Below are 20,014 nucleotides of genomic sequence, written 5' to 3' on the forward strand. Positions count from 1 at the left end.
CTCCAGTAGCTCGTCTGTTTGATCGGACCACACAGGCCAGCCTTCGCTCCCCACATGCATCAATGAGCCTTGGCCGCTCATGACCCTGTGGCCGGTTCTCCACTGATCCTTCATGACCCTGTGGCCGGTTCTCCACTGGTCCTTCATGACCCTGTGGCCGGTTCTCCACTGGTCCTCCATGACCCTGTGGCCAGTTCTCCACTGGTCCTTCATGACCCTGTGGCCGGTTCTCCACTGGTCCTTCATGACCCTGTGGCCGGTTCTCCACTGGTACTCCATGACCCTGTGGCCGGTTCTCCACTGGTCCTTCATGACCCTGTGGCCGGTTCTCCACTGGTCCTCCATGACCCTGTGGTCGGTTCTCCACTGGTCCTTCATGACCCTATGGCCGGTTCTCCACTGGTCCTTCATGACCCTGTGGCCGGTTCTCCACTGGTCCTCCATGACCCTGTGGCCGGTTCTCCACTGGTCCTTCATGACCCTGTGGCTGGTTCTCCACTGGTCCTTCATGACCCTGTGGCCGGTTCTCCACTGGTCCTCCATGACCCTGTGGCCAGTTCTCCACTGGTCCTTCATGACCCTGTGGCCGGTTCTCCACTGTTCCTTCCTTGGAGCACTTTTGATAGAGACTGACCACTGCAGACCGGGAACACCCCACAAGAGCTGCAGTTTTGGAGATGCTCTGACACAGTCGTCTAGCCGTCACAATCTGGCCCTTGTAAAACTCGCTCAAATCCTTACGCTTGCCCATTTTTCCTGCTTCTAACACATCAACTCTGAGGACAAAATATTCACTTGCTGCCTAATATATCCCACCCACTAACAGGAGCTGTGATGAAGAGATAATAGATTACTTTAAATGAGTCCACCCCCAAGGTTATTGTTATAAACACGAGCCACGTCTGAAAGGCAAAGTGGGAGGTGTTGCTGTAATTTATAATAATATCTTCAGTATTAGGCAAGGCAAGTTTATTTATATAGCACATTTCATACACAATGGTAATTCAAAGTGCTTTACATAGAAAAGGTATTAAAAAAGTAATAGAATAATCACAACATAAGAAATAAAAATACCATGTATAAGAAATAAAAATAACAATTATATTTAACTAAAGTCTAAAATACTATTCCTGACTAAATTAGGGGCTCCTCTGTCTGAACAGAAGAGTCAGAGATTTTCGGTTCGTGAGACACACTAATAGCAACCCGGCTTCCTAGTGACCTCCTGCCCTTCAATAGGGAGGAGTTTTTCCGACACTTTCTGCCTCTGATGGCAAATTACTCAGAAGTCTACTTTCAAAAATAATTCCTTCGACGTTTTGGTGCTTTATGTAACGTTATGTAGTGTACATGATAAATCCCGTTTGACATTTGTGTTAGCTACTGTATACAGGCCACCAGGGCGCAATACAGACTTTACCAAAAAATTTGCTGATTTTCTATCAGAGTTAGTACTGGCCGTAGATAAAGTACTAATTGTTGGTGATTTTAATATCCATGTAGACAACGAAAAAGACGCATTGGAATTAGCTTTTAAAGACATTCTAAACTCTATTGGAGTTAGGCAACACATGTCAGGACCCACTCATCGCCATAATCATACTTTAGACCTAATATTGTCACATGGAATAAATGTTGATACCGTTGAAATTCTGCAGCAGAGCGATGACATCTCAGATCATTACCTAGTATCATGTATACTTAATTTAGCTAAGGCTGTAAAGCTGTCCCCTCGCTTCAAAAATGGCAGGACAATCACTGCCGCTACTAAAGATAGCTTTTTAAATAATCTTCCTCATCAGTATCATCTCCTCAGCATCCCAGAGAGCTTAGAAGAACTCGATGTAACAGAAACTATTGACTCTCTCTTTTCCACACAGTTGCTCCCCTGCGCTTAAAGAAGATTAAAGAAAATAGTCCAACGCCGTGGTACAATGAGCACACCCGGGCCCTTAAAACAGCAGCCAGAAAAATGGAGCGTAGCTGGAGGAAAACAAAACTAGAGGTCTTTCGTAATTTGTGGAAAGAGCACATGATCGCATACAGAAAGGCCGTAAAAACTGCTAGATCTGCTTATTTCTCGAAAACAAACACAACTCTAGGTATTTGTTTGATACAGTGGCTAAATTAACCAAAAATAATGCCTCAACTTCTGACATTTGCAAACAGCACAACTGTAAGTCAAATCAAGTCACCTTTATTTATATAGCGGGAACACTTCCCATAACACCTGATGTACTCGTTACATCATCAGAAGAATTGCACCTACGCTAATGTTAGTCTCTCTGTTTATCCCGAGGTTTACTGCAGTCAGCCGGATCCAGATCAGATGGTGGACCTGCGCTAGACATGACCAAAACAAGTGTCAGAGAGACCGTGTCAACTAGACTCTTCTCTGTGACGCCTCATTGACACAACGTCCTCAACAAACCCATCTCCGGTGTGATGACTCCGATCTTCAATCAGATGGAATGGGACAAATATTCTGAATGTTCAGATCTAATCTGACTTCTGACCTGTTATGCTGCCAGAATCATAATTATACACTGTCAATGTCAATGTCAGCTTTATTTGTATAGCACTATTCAAACAATACATGTTCACCAATGTGCTTTACAACATCTAGGTATTAAAAGAAATAAATACAATATTAATAATAACAATACACACATTACCAATAATAATAAAACATATTTCAACAAGAGGAATACGCCATGGAAAACAAGTGTGTCTTAAGTTGTATTTTAAAAACGTGTACCAAATCAGCATCCCTGACATACATGGGTAAACTATTCCAAAGTTTAGGCGCTACTGCCGCAAATGCACGATCCCCTTTCCGGCTTAACTTGGTCCTTGGAATTTTAAGTACATTTTGAGTTGTTGATCTCAGTGTTCTTCCCGTTTTATGTTCAATTACCAAATCTGATAAATAAGACAGTGCAAGGCCATGCAAATATTTATATACTAGTAAAAGTAACTTCAAATCAATCCTGTACTGTACTGGAAGCCAATGTAGGGAGACCAGGGATGAAGTTATGTGTTCATGTTTTTTTAATTTCATTAATTATCTCGCAGCAGCATTTTGTACTTTCTGCAGCCGTAAAATAGAGGCTTGACTAATTCCTTTATATAAAGTATTACAGTAGTCCAGTCTTGATGATATGAGAGCATGAATTACGATTTCGAGAAATGAAATTACTCAAATAAAAAAAGCTAGACTTTACAACATGATTTATCTGTGTGTTCAACTTTAGAGAGCTATAAATAAAAAAACGCACAAGTTTTTAACACATTTTTTAACGTTCATTGACAGTGGGCCAAAATTAATCTCTACTGCGCCCTTAGCTTCTCTGGGGCCGAACACTACAACCTCTGCCTTGTTTTCATTAAGATATAAGAAATTAGAAGCCAGCCATGCTTTAATATCAGAGAGGCAGGACATTAAAGGTTCTAGATTATAGTTAACGGTAGATATATATTTGTAAGTCATCCACATAGCAGTGAAAAGCTATATTGTGTTTTCTAAAAATATCCCCCAGTGGATGCATGTAAAGTGAAAAAAGCGTAGGGGCCAGGATGGAGCCTTGAGGCACACCACATATAAGTGATGTCGCTCTCGATATAAAGGATCCAAATCGTACTGCCATGCTTCTAGAGTTTAAATTCCCTGCCCGAGCCCGAACTTGACCCAAACCGACCCGTGGGGCGGGTCAGGCCAAGATTTCCCGGCACTATCCTCGGGCCGGGCCGGGCCCTTGATCGTTTGTGTTTTTTTTAATCATTACTTTATTAGCCTAATTGGGTGGGCAGAAAGCTATGCCATAATCAGAAATAATATATATTTTTAGCAAAGTAATACTACAACTAAGAAACAAATGTGTACAAAGTTGCACAAGTCAGGATTAGTCTAAAGATGCGTGTTAAACTCACAGTACACGCAGAGATGAAGCGCAGCATTCAGAAATGCTCCGAGACGGCAGTCATGAGCTGCCAGTCATGAGCTGCGCATTGATTAACTAGTCTATTTCTTTTCTTAACTAGAAGTTAAAGAAAAGTAGACATTTCAAGCTTTCTATACACATATTTCTCATGTCTGTGAGGCAAGTAGCCTTCTGAGTTTCGTTTTTTTATGAGACGCACTCCAGCTCATGTGCAATGCATGTGATTGCTCCCGCACGACTTCATCTTTATACAAAACGAATTTCATTTTAAAGAAGGTCTTCATACAAATCAAAACTTAATATTAAACAAAATATAATAACCACCAAAATAATTTCTGACCCACTCGCATCTTTGCACTTTTCATAATCAGATGAAATTTAAAAATAACATAATATTTAAACATAAATATTAAACATAATACATTGTTTAATGGCTACAACAAGTAGGCCTATAGTAGGGTACAGTACAGATGCATGTCATGTCTGAGCGGGATTTGAGTGAGCGTTGTTTTACGAGTGAACGGTTCATGAGCGCGTGCCTGCATAGAGCGGATTATTAAGCTGAGCGTCACACCCGTCCGCTTCGCTCATTACAGGCTTGTAAGGTGGTGCCGATCGGTCTGGGCCGAGAGATGCCGTTCAGTCTGAACAGAGAAACTGTGATTTCCCGGAAACAAAGGACTTTCCCAAAGATTACCATTTGAACACTTCCCCAAATACACAACAGCCCCACCCGAGACACATCACACTGAGACACACACACCACACATTCACACCCTGCACAGCACCCTCTGTATAACTCACTCTCACCCACACTGAAAACTCATTCAAAATCTATGCAACGTTAAATGTATACAATGTGTAACTATGCATGTTTAGTATAATTTGAAACGTATCAGTGCGTCTGGTAAAATGGTCTCATTCTCCTAATCATAATGCAAACCTCCAAGAAGTTATGTAAGTTGATAAAAATACTATGTCTCACCAAAAGATGACCCCCCACAGATCATCAACTCAAGTGCCTCCTGTATGTAAATAAGTGCCCTCCTTTGCATGTCTAGAACCCATTCAAACACAGATCCTGATTGCCCATTTGTGACCCCCCTGGATGAGGGACCAAAATCTAATTATAACTTCAAACACCACCATTTGTGGACTTACTTATTTGTGGATACAAGAATCGGGGAGTCTGTATTGAGATTTCCCACACTGCTTGTGTGTAGTTTTTCATGACCAGGTAAAGATTTCTAGAATCCTTGATTCTTGAATTATTGTTTTTGTATATGATTGATTGATGCTTTTCACTCTTTGAGTTGACTTTTGTTTTGATGTTTCTTACCTGGTTAATAAATCGTTATGCTTTAAACTTACTGCAACGCATTTTGTGTTATTAACTCAGTATTTCATGTTATAACCATAACAGTACGGATATCTGCTCAGGTTAGTTTAACACGGACTAAGACACGGTTTTGGTTAAGCTTAAAGAGCACACCGGATTGATGTTTTAGAGCTCCGACTAACACATTGGCACTAGGTACGTATACTTGGACTGTAGAGGTTGGTAGACTAAAAAGGTCTTTCCGTTTAGAACAATAGTAAATTGTTAGACCAATCTAAATAGGGCAACCTCAATTCCTGATTGTTGCAATATTGTTCTAATTAACGTATACGTGGGAAACCACGGCATGATTATAAAAAGTTATCATTAGAATTAGCAAGTTGGTCGCTTGATTCTGTGATAATGGTCATGGCCTCTGATTAGAAGCAGTTTTGCATTAATTAAGTGAATTCTGATCTAAGGGAACTGAATAAAAATATTCTGGAATGATCAACGTATTGCACGGGCGTCCAGAATATCAGTGTGTCGCCTCTGCCTTGATGACCAAGACTGACTAGTCCGTAACAGAGATCGTAAACCCGGCCGGTGCGAAACTCTAAACCGTTACTGGAATCTTGAATACTGAGTAAAACATAAGATAAACGATTTAAATTGAAAGACAAAGTATAAATCTAAAGTTAATGGTTAACAAAATAATTTAACACCTTTTCATTTAATGGAGTCAGATGAAACAACAAGGTAAATACATACAAAAGAATGTGTTTAAATTAAACTGTTTTATTGTGTAAAAGGAAAGACAGCGATACGCAGAAACACCTTCTCCCTGCCATTGGACGCAGAGAATTGGACCAGTGGGTGGGGTTTTACAGGCTTGTTCTCAGAACGCCCACGTATTAAAAAATGGTCGGGTTTAAATCGTGCTCTGGCTCATAATTACAGTTAATGTGTCGGGCCGGGCTGGGCTCGGACACAACGTGCACGGGCTCAGGTAGGGTTGGGCTTGATTTTTTGAGTCGATCTAAGCTCTACATGCTTCTGTCAGTCAAGTATGATTTGAACCAATTTAGGGCCTTACCCTGTAACCCTACATGATCTATTGTATCGGAGGCTGCAGTTAGGTCTAATAAAACTAACACTGCTGAATCACCAGCATCCACAGTCATCAATAAATCATTAAAAACTTTTACAAGGGCTGTCTCTGTGGAATGATACTTTCTGAATCCGGACTGGTAAAGTTCACCAATCTTATTCTGTTCTAAAAAAACATGTAGCTGACTAAAAAACACTTTTTCTAAAATTTTGGACAAAAAAAGATAGATGAGAAACTGGTCTAAAATTTGTCAAGTCAGTCGGAGCCAAGTTGGGTTTTTTTAGTACAGGTTGCACACAGGCCTGTTTCAGCATGTTAGGAAAAACCCCTGTATCTAAGCTTTTATTTACAATCTGAAGAATACTAGTGTCACATGTCTGTTCTGTTTTGTTTGTGTTTCTGATTTGTCACATGTTCCTTTGTTCTCTTTCCCGCCATTTATGTGTTTCCCTGATTACCCTCAATAGTTCATTCATCCCAGCTGTGTCTCGTTCATTACTTCCTTTCTGTTCTCTATTTAAGTTCCTCCCTGTTCATTCACTCCTTGTCTGGTCACTGTTATGCCGTTATGTTAAGTAGCTGTATTATCCATTATGTTAAGTTGTGTGTTTTGCCTGCCTTAGTTTATTGTGAAACTGAAATAAGTCTGAATCTGCATCTCCTGTGTCCTCTGCCTGTTCCTGGTACACCTTCCCGTAACAACTAGGTCCAATAGCCTCAAAAAGTTTTCTTTCAAAAACCATGGAGGAACCATATCAACAACTGACCCATTAGGTTTCAATCCACTTACAAATTCCCGTAACTGCTGAAATGTAATAAGTTCAAATTGATTAAAAACGTCTCAGGTTACGAATGTAACCATTGTTCCCTGAGAACAGGGAACGAGACGCTGCGTCAGTTTGACGCTACGGGGAACGCCTCCAGAGTGACTGGTGCCTGAAATCACATTGAACCACGTCAATTGACCGGCGACAGCCTATGATGTCATCAAGGTGCGACCAGGAAGTATATAAGGGCGCCTTGCCAACATGACAGTATCTATCGTCTGAAGGGACTGTTTTTCGGCAGGCAGGCCCTGCGGCATGGCAAAGCGACGCAGCGTCTCGTTCCCTGTTCTCAGGGAACAATGGTTACATTCGTAACCTGAGACGTTCCCTTTCGAAAGGGAACTCGCGCTGCGTCAGTTTGACGCTACGGGGAACGATATACCCACGCCGCCATGCCGACGGGAGTGCATGCCCAATGGCAGTGACAACTGTCAAGACAAGCAAATTCTGCTGAAATGCCTGAACCACTCCCCTTCTGGTCACGTTAGGCTGTCAGTGACAGCGCTCCCTTATCGCCTGAGAAGGAAACCTTCACACACATGAGTTCCCTCCCAGGCCTTGCTCGAAGGCCTGGAACCAACCCATTCGACTTAGAAGGGGTTCCTTTAAGGGAGCATGGCAAGGGAACTACGAGGGAACCCTATGCCAGCCACTATTCGGGAGATTATCACCGAATGCCACCAGGGAGACCTGACCAGGTGACCCAGTCTAGTATGGGACACGTAATACGGTCAATCCTGTCTGTACAGTACAGAGCCTCTGGTACTCGTCTCCGAAGAGACATCCCGCTAGGGTGCTGCAAGAAAGGGCAGCGTCACCGACTAGGCCGGACCTCAGAGACGGGTTATCCCGGAGAGCAGCGCTCAGCGAAGTGCTTTCAAACCCTTGCTAGCGAGGGGAGTTAAGCCGCTCGATCCTCGGATCTACCAAGCACTTATTTTAAAACGTGCTCAGGAGGCCAAAGGCCTTACAGGCTGAACGTATCGGGAGGGCCCCTCGGGACCTACCACCAACAGATCAGCGCCAAGCGGCCGTAAGCTCATAACAGACCCTCGTTTGAGAGGAGCTCATAAGCCTGCCCGGTAGGCAACCATGCCGTAGGCACACTATGAAGGTCCCGTCCTGTCGGGACCGCATAGCCGCAGTGACACCTCGTCGTGCTAGGGTAAGAACACCGCCTTCAGGTCTCGCAAACGGCCAGAGACCGCCGCCTGATAGCGGGTGGCCACTAGCTGTCAGCATAAAGCCAGTTGTGTGTTCCCGCCTGGGGAACTCGTCCCCCAGGGAGGCCGAGAGAGGCCTCCACCTGGTAACCTGATAGACCGCTTGCGCATCCAAAGCAGCGCTCGTCCTCAGGAAGGCCAAACGGGCCTGATACCTGATCGCAGTCGTGTTAGCCCTCGAGGTAGCTGGGAAGACCAGGGACTCGCTTAATCAGGGAGGCCAAGCGGGCCTACCAACTGCAAGACATCGGGCACTCACAGCCAAGCTGAATGTGCTACTCATAGCACTTCAAGCTCACCACAGCGGCTGGGGACCGGGAGCTCGCTTTCAGGGAGGTACCATGCCTACCACCTGATAGCAAAACGTGCCACTCATAGCACTTACGCTCACCACAGCGGCCGGGGAGCCGGCCTCTGCTCAGTGACTGGACTTATCCAGGAACCACGAGACCAGAGCGTGCCCTCAGGAGGCCACGTGGGCCTACTACTCCAAAGCGAATCCCCTCAGGGAAGCCTGTGCAGCTTTGCCTGATAGCAGCCCATGCTACGATCCGTTACCGAAACTGGGGACCGGGGAACGATTCCAGGGAGGCGCAATGCCTCCGCCTGGTAGCAGAGCATGCCGTCCGTCGTGCTTCGCTAACCGTCTCACTCTCGCGCCTGAGAAACGGAGGCTCGTTTTCAGGGAGGCAATAGTGCCAACCATCTGATAGCAGAGCACGCCACGCCTAGCGTTTCGTTTCGCTAGTCGTCTCAGCGCCTGAGAATCGGGAGCTCTCTTTCAGGGAGGCAACCGTGCCTACCAACTGAAAGCAGAACGTGCTACTTGTAGCACTTCACGCTCATTGCCATAGTGACTGGGAACCGGGAGCTTGCCCTCAGGGAGGCCACAATGCCTACCAACCTGATAGCGGAGCATGCTACTCGTAGCACTTCACGTGCCACAGTCGACCGGAAGCCGGGAGCTCGCCCTCAGGGAGGCAACCGTGCCTACCAACTGATAGCAGGACATGCTACTCGTAGCATTCCATGCTCATACCACGGCGACCGGGAACCGAGAGCTCGTCGTCAGGGAGGCCACAGTGCCTACCAACCAACGGCAGAACGTGCTTATCCATAGCGCTCCATGCTCATTACCACAGCGACCGGGAACCGTGAGCTCATCGTCAGGGAGGCCACCGTGCCTACCACCTGATAGCAGAAGGTGCTACTCATAGCACTTCATGCTCACCGCCACAGTGGCTGGGAACCGGGAGTTTGCCTCCAGGGAGGTCACTCAGGGAGGCCGGATGAGGCCTACTACCTACTAGCACTCGTGCTAGCCATCCAGTGACTGGGGCCCAGGAACGCCATCCGCAGAGGAGGTCAAGTGGGCCTGCTTACCCCACAGCAGGCCCATAGGGAGGCCCAGTAGCGCCTACCACCTATTTAGCAGCTCGTACCAGCCGTCGAGGGACTTAATGCCTATGGTGCCCCCTCGGGGGAGACCAGGCGGTGCCTGCTGACCACAGCAGGCTCTCAGGGAGGCCAGACAGGGCCTAACTCCTGAGCTAAAGTAACCCAGACCGGGAGCCTACCCCTCAGGGAGGCCTGGCAGGACCTACCCCCCCGAATAGGGGGTCTGCAGATTCCAAGGATCCTGCCGTGACTTTATAAGAAGGCTGGCTGCTGCTACCTGGGCTGACGGCAGCTGTCTGCTGCTGACAAAGGCCTGGAAATCCAGTTAACACCTGGGGACTCATCCCCAGGGCCAATGACGGGTCACTGCTGACGTCGACACCAGTGGAGAAGAGCCTCCGAGGCCCACTCGTGGGCCATAGTGTCGGGACTTTCCTGCAAGGAGGCCGGTTAACGCCTACTACCTGTCCTGAAGTCCTACTGCCCAGACCGTCCAAGCTGGCCACTCAAAGCCAGCTGGCTCCTATGCCCGCACCTGGGGCTGGCTCCATCCCAGAGGCAGCTAGGGACAACCTGCTTCGCCGTGTCCTAGGCGCAGTCTCTTGGGCAGTGCCTACAAACATGGACCTAATCACATTGCCAACAGCAGTGTACTCAGCAGAAGTGCTTAAGCAAAGACCCTCTAAAGCGAGGGGAGTGCAACTTACGTCACCTGCATCGGGGCGGCTGCTTTCTTTCCATGCAGCGGCCAACCTTGATTGCGAGGGCGTCAGCCATTGGCAATGCTCGGGCCTCAGGGGAGCATCCGACCAAGCTGTATTGACAGAGGATTATCCGATGTTCAGCTCGACCCGGGCCCTAAAGGAGATGGAGCAGAGACATAAAGCAAGGGAACAATATCACAGAAATGTGAAATCCACCGGCCGTACCATCCTCCGGGAAAAGGCCGGGGGCCGCCAGCAGATGGCGGCCACCAAGCTCCGAAAGGCGGAAAACAGCGGATAAAGTCTAATCGCCACTGGCGAAAAGACGCTTAGTCCTACCCCACGACCACTGGTGAAGTCGCTGTCTCCTGCACCACCTCGACTGCATTACTTGTGACCCCAGAACACAGAAAAAGGGGGCGGGCCTTGGCCGGACGACTCTGAAACAGAGGAGGCTGAAACAAGGATGCACAAACAACGCCATGTTCTTATATAAAAAGACAGGCCGGGGCGAACAACTTCATTAAAAGGGAACGCCCCCATCCTTGACAAAGCCTAGGCCAAGTGGTGCGACATAAGTCCGCACTAGATCCACTCAGGGCCCGGGAAAGAAATATTATCACCTCTAATATACACAATGAGGCCCCAAAACCCTTTTCCCAAAGCCCCACAGAGCTGGGCGCAGATCTCACTACAGCTTGTGCGTTAGTGCATACCCGGTCTCCAGCTACTTCCCACTTTTACGCTAGGAAAAAACACAGCTCGCCTCTTACACTACACGCTCTTACACGCGCAAGAGCGCGATTCAGTTACCCACATAGTGGGGGAAAACATAGCACGGAGAGGCAGCAGACTCTACTAGCAGAAAGTGAGGTATTCACACACAACCACATAATGTTGCAAAGAAGATCATTCTTAGCTTACTCACGGGGAGCTGCAGGCCCTGCGAAGATCCAGCGGTGATCCAAATTTCCCCAGAAACCCTCTCAGGCGAGCGAAGGTATAGGAGTTCTGAAAAACATAGTTTTGAAAATGTTTCACCCTCAGAGAGGGGGACTCACCGATCGCTCCCAGCAGTGCTTCCAGCCAGCCATAAGGCTAGTATCCGCCCGCCATCCTGAGGGGGGCGCTTTCACCAAACAAGCCAGGCGAGCCGGCAGAATCTTACATTTTCTGCTCATCATAGGCCACCGGCCTGATGTAAAAGTGCCCGGGGAAAAAACCAGAGGAAGGGAAAAAAGGCAGCGTTCATCTCCGCGCTCCTCGGGGGGTGGAGTCTGCTGCCTGCGCTGGTTCCGGTTACCAGCCCCGGCTTCCTTCCTCTTCCTGTCGCGGGTGTCCCGCCTCCCCTGCGCCCCAGTCCTCCGCGGCGGGGCGCTCGAGAGGCGACGCTGGCTCGCTATTCCCGTCTCCAGCCCTCAGACTGGGACGGGCCGGGGACACCCGACTGCCTGGGCGCGGTCCCGGACCTCAGCGGAATGCATGTCCTGAATGCCGCCGAGCGCGCCTTCGCCTCTCCGAACTTTCCCACCACCGCCTCTACGGAGGTGCCGAAAAGTTCAGATGGCGAAACCGGGGCATCAGGGAGAAAGGATTTTTTCCTTCTCCCTGATGTCCAAACGGTTTAACTCCTAATCCACAGATGTCTCTCCGTGGCCACCCTCGCCGCCATCGGCGCTATTTCTGTACAGTGGCCCGGAGAGCGAAAACCGCGGTCCGGCGCGACTCGACTACCGCCTCAGGGGGTCCCTCCCCCCTGATCGAGGTCCCTCAGCAGGTCCGCCTGCAGCGCGACCCACTGACATGTACGCCCTGCCATTCAGGCGTTTAGACCGGCAGGGTGGGAGCCACAGTGTCGCCGGCCGCCCAGAGGCGAGATAAACATAACATCTCGTCCACGGGCGGCATCGACACATACCCAGCCAGGCAGTCCCTCGACATCAGCGACATCTAGCTCGCCGATGTCAACAGATGCGGGGCCGAGTATGGTTTCTTCCATTCCCTCGAGATCTGCTGATGGAGATCTGGAAGGAATGGAAGACTCCCAGGAGTTGGGAGGTCATGGGTGGAGAGAAACCGATCGTCCGAACTGTTTTTGGACGCTCAGCCTTTCTCCTCACGCGCCGCAAAAGGCAGCTGCAGTCTACCCGCAGCGCGTTCCATGACCTCCAGCAACTCCCGTACATGGGACAGGATGGTAAGAAAAGCTTCAGCATTTTTAACTGACTCACCCATCCTCTGCTCGAGTGGAAGAGCAGCAGACGAGGAGGAGGAACATAAATCCAGCTCCTTCCTCCGAGGTCCGCCTCTCGCGATCTGGATCGTCCTCAAGAACCATAACTGTCTCCAAGCCACGAGCCCGATCCATCTGGGAAGCGCTTTTGGTATTTAGACGCCGCTCAGCCTCAGCTCGAGCGTGGCCGTTCCCAGACGCTGAAACCTCTCCCCTCGAGAAGAGGTCCCACCGAGAGCGGAGCGTTTCCAGAGGACAACGCTCACAAATACTTTCACAAGTACTTTCACAAGAGGTTCGCAAACCTCTCATGCATGCTCTTCTCCCAGACAGTAAACGCAAAGTGTGTGTGTATCCAAAGCGCAAGATACACATTCAAAACACACCTGCAGAAGTGGCGTTCTCAGCACACTTCATTGTTATCCTTCTTGTAGACGTTTCACGTGAAGACAGGCAAAACAGTCCCTGAAGACGAAAAGATACTGTTATGTTGGCAAGGCGCCCTTATATACTTCCTGGTCGCACCTTGATGACATCATAGGCTGTCGCCGGTCAATAGGATTGACGTGGTTCAATGTGATTTCAGGCACCAGTCACGCTGGAGGCGTTCCCCGTAGCGTCAAACTGACGCAGCGCGAGTTCCCTTTCGAAAGGGAACAGCGGTCTGTGTAATAGAAGTCACAAGTCATTTGCGAGATCGTCCTTCTAAGATTCTCAATCTTTGTTTTAAATTAATTAAGAAAATTCTCGCATATGGATGGATGTGAATTTGTACAGTCACAATAAAAACAAATTGTTGTGCTTTTTGCAAAATAAAGAAATCAAACATGATGCGCGATCTGCAGCCTCTCTGTCAAAGACGTTCATTCAGATAGTCTTCAGAAAATGACCTCTAGCTTATTGAATACTTTTCTCACAAACATGAGATAATATGTCTAAAGAAACGCTGAAATGTCAGGTTTTAAACACTGTAAACCAAATCAAAAACAAATATTCTGTGTTTATGTAATCCGTTTGAAAGCAGATCGATGTTATTCGTTCCTGAGCGGCTCATTATACGTTAATGCGACCACGGCCACTAAGCGCGTGCTCTATTGAGATTCAAATACTGAGGCGACGCCCACACACACATCAGCTCAAACAAACACATTGTGCAACGAGGCGCACTGAAGCTTTCTTTGTTTAAATTAGCTCAAACTTACTGTCAGATGTAAGTAATTACCTAGACAAACTATACATCATTTAAAAGATCTAAGACTCAAGCTTCCATTTTTGACCTCTGTTTTATTCTCAAAGACATATAGTGACCGTAATTTGTTTATGTGTCAGGAGTTATGAATATGAAAACCATCAGTACCTTCTAAAGATTGTAATACGAGCGTCAGCTGCTCTCATTCATAAACTCTTCATACTTCATACTGGCAGCCGGAGGGCGCTCCGTGCACATGTAGTCCATATATAGCACTCATGAAGAATATATCTTCTTCATGCGTTCAATATATGGACTACATGTGCACGGAGCGCCCTCCTGCTGCCAGAAGAGTTTTTTATATTTTATAAGCCAATATATGGCTTATCTGTGTTATTTATACCATGTTGGGTGTTTTCATAATAGATTATATTTATAATGCAATGCTACTCGAGCTTTTATAATTATGCAGAATATTGTGAAATATATTTTCTGTCTGATTTTTTTATCCAAAGCCAAAAGTAAGTTTGGAATAAAAACATGGTTTTAATCTCATTAGCTAATTGTTGTGTTTTAATAAATTGGTGTAATAAATCATAAATTATAGTTTAATAAATCATAAATTGTTGTGGCAGATAATATAGATTGCTTTAAGTTATCTGGTCTACCTTTATGAAGCAACTCTGCACTGTGCCCAAGCAGAATTTACCCTTGGGGACAATAAAGTTAACTAACTAACTAACTTAACAAAAACTCACTTCATTTTGATTTTCTGCCCAGAAATTTGTACTTATCTAGTAAATTAATCTTGATTTAAGAATTTTAAATATTTGGACTGGAAACAAGAAAAAATACCAAATAAGAAGAGCATTTTTTGCGGTGTAGTCAAATCTTCTGATCATTTAAAATAGAATAGGCCTTTGTTGATTACATTCCAAATATAATAAACTACAAAAAAAATATATTTCCTTTGCCCTGTTGCTCTCTGTCACAGACTTACCTGAAGCTCATTCATTATGCAGCTCATTAATGTGAGTCCTTTGTTATCTCAGGTGCTATCTCATCATTATTCATGATATCACGCCTCCTCGCATATTGGCTTTGTGAAGAGAAACTGTCTTACAAATATAAAATCAGTGTATTGTTTTATGTGAATGAGTAGGCTCAATGATTCTCACATCAGTATAAAGAAAAAACTCTATGGAAATACAATATGGAGTCAACAGTTTTGGGAACAGATATCTATTGTGTGTTTTGAGGCCTTAATTTTAAAACAAATGTTTTTGTTTTTTCAAAATTCGTGCAATTTAAACATTTTTCCCTCAAAAATACAAGCATGTACATACATGTTGCTCACATATTATGGTTGCCCAGTTTGTGCTGAATACAGTGTAATTACACTTTTGCCATTAAAGTGTTTATAAGCAACTGAAAAAAAACACAAATGTCAGAGCATGTCAGAACTTGTAAAGGGCCCCAAAAGAGCTCAGACTCCAGAGGGTTAATATAGGAGGGGTTATTACTGTATTTATAATATTAAACAATGTCAAACAAAGCATTGTTTTCTATTAGCTCAACAAGGTACTTAGGTTTAGCCGTTTTCACAGACCTCTAAAAAATGTTTGTGCTTCCTTAAAAATATCATAATTAATTTGCAACTTATTTTTCTTCCAATTTCTTTCTGCCTGCCTACAAATTTGTCTAAGACCTCTTATCTCATTGTTTAACCATGTGGGGGGGGGGGGGGGGGGGTGTAACCTGAATGCAACCAGTACAAGTGCTCATGAACACCCATATCCTGAAGAACAGAGTCAGACATTTTACAAACCTCATTAAACATTGCAACAAATTCTGTACTAGTCATAGATGAAAAGCTGCAAAAGCATTGCAGAGATTTCACAGGATTGACAAAACAACATGAGACAGGGATATTAAAAAGTACAGGTTTTTGGACAGAGATAACATGGTCAATGGTAAATCTTCGGTAGAAAGTCCATGTGTTAATACCAGGTCTAATGTATGGCCTTGCATATGAGTCGGACCATTCACTAATTGTTTTGGGTCAAAAGAATAAATCAGGTTTAAAATGTCCTTCGTCATCACATTTTCTGGGCAGCACACACGTACTATATTAAAATCTCCTAAAATGAGAAGTCTATCAAATTTTGAAAACAGACCTCCTAAAAAATCCCCAAATTCATTGATAAAATCTTTCTGTGCTTTTGGAGGCCTGTAAATAGTAGCAATAACAACCGGACTACCAATGTCCAGTAAAAGCAGCTGTTGTCCAAAAGAAGCACATTCTTCAGTTGCTATTAGACTCCCCTGAAATTGCATCGTCGACACGGCATCCTCAATAAACCCGTCTCCAGCGTGTTGCCTCCGATCTTTTGAATATTGCACTTTAATAATTATTTAATCAACATATCAGCCTCAATAAAACCGTCTCCGGCATGTTGCCTCCGATCCTTCGAATACTCCGATCAATTATGACCTCTGACCGGTAAAGGTTTTTTCAATATTGGAGTGATGGCAGCAGTTTTGAAGAGTGTGGGAACAGTTCCAGAGGAAAGTGAAGAATGGATGATGGCAGAGATGTGGGGGAGGAGAGAAGGGAGGCAGGCTTTCACCAGAACTGTGGGGATGGGGTCTAACTGAGTGGGAAAGTCAATATGCTGCTGGAAACCAAGGCTGTCAAGACAGGATGCAAAGTCACGGGTGAGAGGAAGATTGATATTGTCCATATGTATGTTGAAGTCCCCCAACAGTATTACATTTGGGGAAAGTGTGGCTAGGTGGGTAAGTAGAGCAGCAAAATCATTAATGAAGTTATTGTTAGCTTTAGGGGGGCGGTAAACAATTGCAACAATGGTGGGAATTGGACCAGAAAGTTGACATACAGTTGATTCAAACGAGTTGAAAGTAGGTGCAGATACCGGTAGGCAGTGTTGGGAATAACGGCGTTATAGATAAACGGCGTTACTAACGGAATTACTTTTTTCAGTAACGAGTAATCAAATGAATTACTGTTTCTTCCGTTACAACGCCGTTAGCGTTACTGAGGGAAAAAAATGCGGCGTTACTATAATTGAGCTCATTGAAGCGGTTTTCATCCGAACAGGCTCTCTGTCAGTCGGACCTGCAACGCGCGCGTGTGTGTGTGTGTGTGTGTGCGCGCGCGCCAGCCATGCGTGTTGGGGGTTGGGTTGGGTGGTACACATAACTGATGATGATTGGTGGGTTGGAGACAAGGTTGAGGTTGATAGGTTGAGTTCACACACACACCTATGACGCACACGCATATGCACAGTCAGCGATGGCAGTCCAACGACTTCAAAGGTAGCGTTCGCAAACTGAAAGTATAAACGCTACTTTTCCCTCGTTGAGGTGAAAGGTAAGAATGTTTATGTAACGTGCAGCTTATGCCCAGGAAGAAAGAAGGCTTGTTTGAGATGCGCCTCGCCTCGCCTGAAATTCAGCCGAGACTAGGCGGCTGCAGTGAGGGGAGGAGTGAAAAAAGTGCAGGCAAGCCGGACAGTTCTCTCTTCTCGTAGTGGATCAGACACCTGCGAGATCAAAGGCGGATATCGCGGGATTCACACTCGTGCGCTTTGTTGCTGATAAACTGGATGCAATTTAAGTTCTGTTACTTTTATATGAAAATAAATATTATGAACAAGACACCCAAAGTTATTGTTATTTATTTCCATTCGAAAGACGTGTTTATCAATCATTTTGACTTTAATTAGGCCTACATACATGTTTTTATATATATATATTTTATAAATATGACAAAATCACATAACCCACAGAGAGATCGCCTTTGCTAGAGAGTTTGGGAATATTCACACATAAAAACATGATCTCAGAGTTTTAAAATCAAACATTTAAAAAAAAGAACCATACTTCACGGTTGTTTAAACCAATAAGCATTCAGCTGTGTCGTCAGCAAGTCGTTTCCCATCATGCTTTTGCTCCGCGCAGTCGGTGGAGAGCAGCTGCGCTCGTCTGCAGAATCCGACACATCCGCCTTTCGCTCGCGAGAGTTTTTTGTCATACGTCAGCATGACATCAGAGCAAGGCGGACCGCCCTCGGACACTTTTCTAACCGGAATGCATCTCGCGCTGATCACCGGTGATCGGTTCTGCGCAGATTTTGCTCATCTCAAACAAGCCTAGAGTCTCTCCACGTCGGTGGCAAGTAATTCTATTTCTAATCTAATGAAGCCTCACGTCATCACAGCCACAACATTAGTGGCTAAAAACCCAGGTGATAACGTGAGCTCCACTACCAGAGGAGTAGTAAAGAAGTACTGATAATATTTACACAATATGTACATTATAGTAGGTCTACTGATAATATTTACAATAATATATTGAATTTGATAGGTGTCTCTCACATTGTCCCACAGCAACATTACAATAGTGTACATTAATGTACAATGTTTTATAATAATAATTTATTCTATTTAGTGTCCAATTCATTCATTTAACATATTTAATATTGGGGGCATCCAAGTTATTTGACATATTTGAACATTTGAAGAAAAAAAAAAGTAACACATTAGTTACTTTCCCTGGTAATTAGTTACTTTTATAATGATGTAACTCAGTCACTAACTCAGTTACTATTTGTAAGAAGTAACTAGTAACTATAACTAATTACTTTTTTAAAGTAACGTGCCCAACACTGCCGGTAGGACTTTCCACTTCTCGCTGTGAATTATCGCGAGACCTCCACCGCGCCCGGAGCCACGAGGTTGGCAGGTGTAAACAAACCCAGGGGGCGTGGACTCGTTGAGTTGGGAAAAGTCGTTAGGTTGTTGCCATGTCTCGGTCAAGCAGAGAAAGTCAAACTTACGGTCAATGAGGAGATCCTGGATAAGATGCCCCTTGCTCGTAAGTGAGCGGATGTTTAGTAGACCGAAGTGGACCGGGATGTTGTCGCATTTTCCAGTAGTGTTAACGTTAGCTGACCTAGCAAGGCTAGCTAACACTGTGTGGTCAGCAACCCGGCCGGTATTATGCGGAGGGCGTCGTGTGGAGGACCAGATGGATTTTATTGGTTTGGAGTTGTCGAAGTGGAAGCTTCGACGAGATCCACGATGGATGTATTTCCGACGAGGCAGGAAAGCGATGTCCGGATGAAGGAGGAGAATAGCCGGCGGAGACTCAAGCAGGTGAAGATGGAGCCGATGGAGTTCAGCGGCTGAGTACTGGAAGAGTCCTGTCACGGGTTGATGGAGGAGCGACAGGAGAAACCCAGCATGAGCGATCCAGATAGAAAGCCTACCAGCCCACATTGTAGACGAGGACCCAGATGACTTAGGCCGTCAGGTGAACAAACCAGGTAACGCCGAAGCAGTAGGCTAATGTTAGCCAAATCACGCAGATGCACAGAAATGTCAAATGAATCATTGATGGTGTGGAGAGATGAAGGATCAGTCTTTCACTTGAGAGTTGTAAACAGTTGCACAGTCCAACAGAAAAAAGCTTAAAAATTCCAAAGGTTAAAATGTTAAAGGTTAAAAGTTATCGGCGAGCAGCGGCAGCATAGCGCGCCAGCGTTCACTCGTAGCCGCGTTGTTCATTCAAGACTGGCTAATCCCCAAGCGCAGAAACTTCTTGAAACTTTACCGGTCTTCCCTTACCACTGGTGTGCCCCAGGGCTCTGTCCTGGGGCCTCTTCTCTTCATCATCTACCTCCTTCCCCTTGGCAATATCTTCCGCAAATACAACATTCACTTCCATTGCTACGCAGATGACACCCAGCTCTACCTTTCCAGCAAACCAAACTCCACCCTCCCACCTTCCTCTCTTACCGACTGTCTCACCGAGCTCAAATTCTGGTTCTCTTCTAACTTCCTCAAACTAAACAGTAATAAAACAGAAATTCTTCTTATTGGCACTAAATCAACCCTTTCAAAAGCTGACAATTTTTCCCTCACCATCGACCACTCCTCTGTCTCCCCTTCCCCCCAGGTTAAGAGTCTGGGTGTCATCCTCGACAGCACATTATCTTTTCAATCTCATATTAATAACATCACCCGGTCTGCATATTTCCACTTAC

The sequence above is a fragment of the Gobio gobio genome (assembly GCF_949357685.1).
Source record: "Gobio gobio genome assembly, chromosome: 2".
NCBI lineage: Eukaryota > Metazoa > Chordata > Actinopteri > Cypriniformes > Gobionidae > Gobio > Gobio gobio.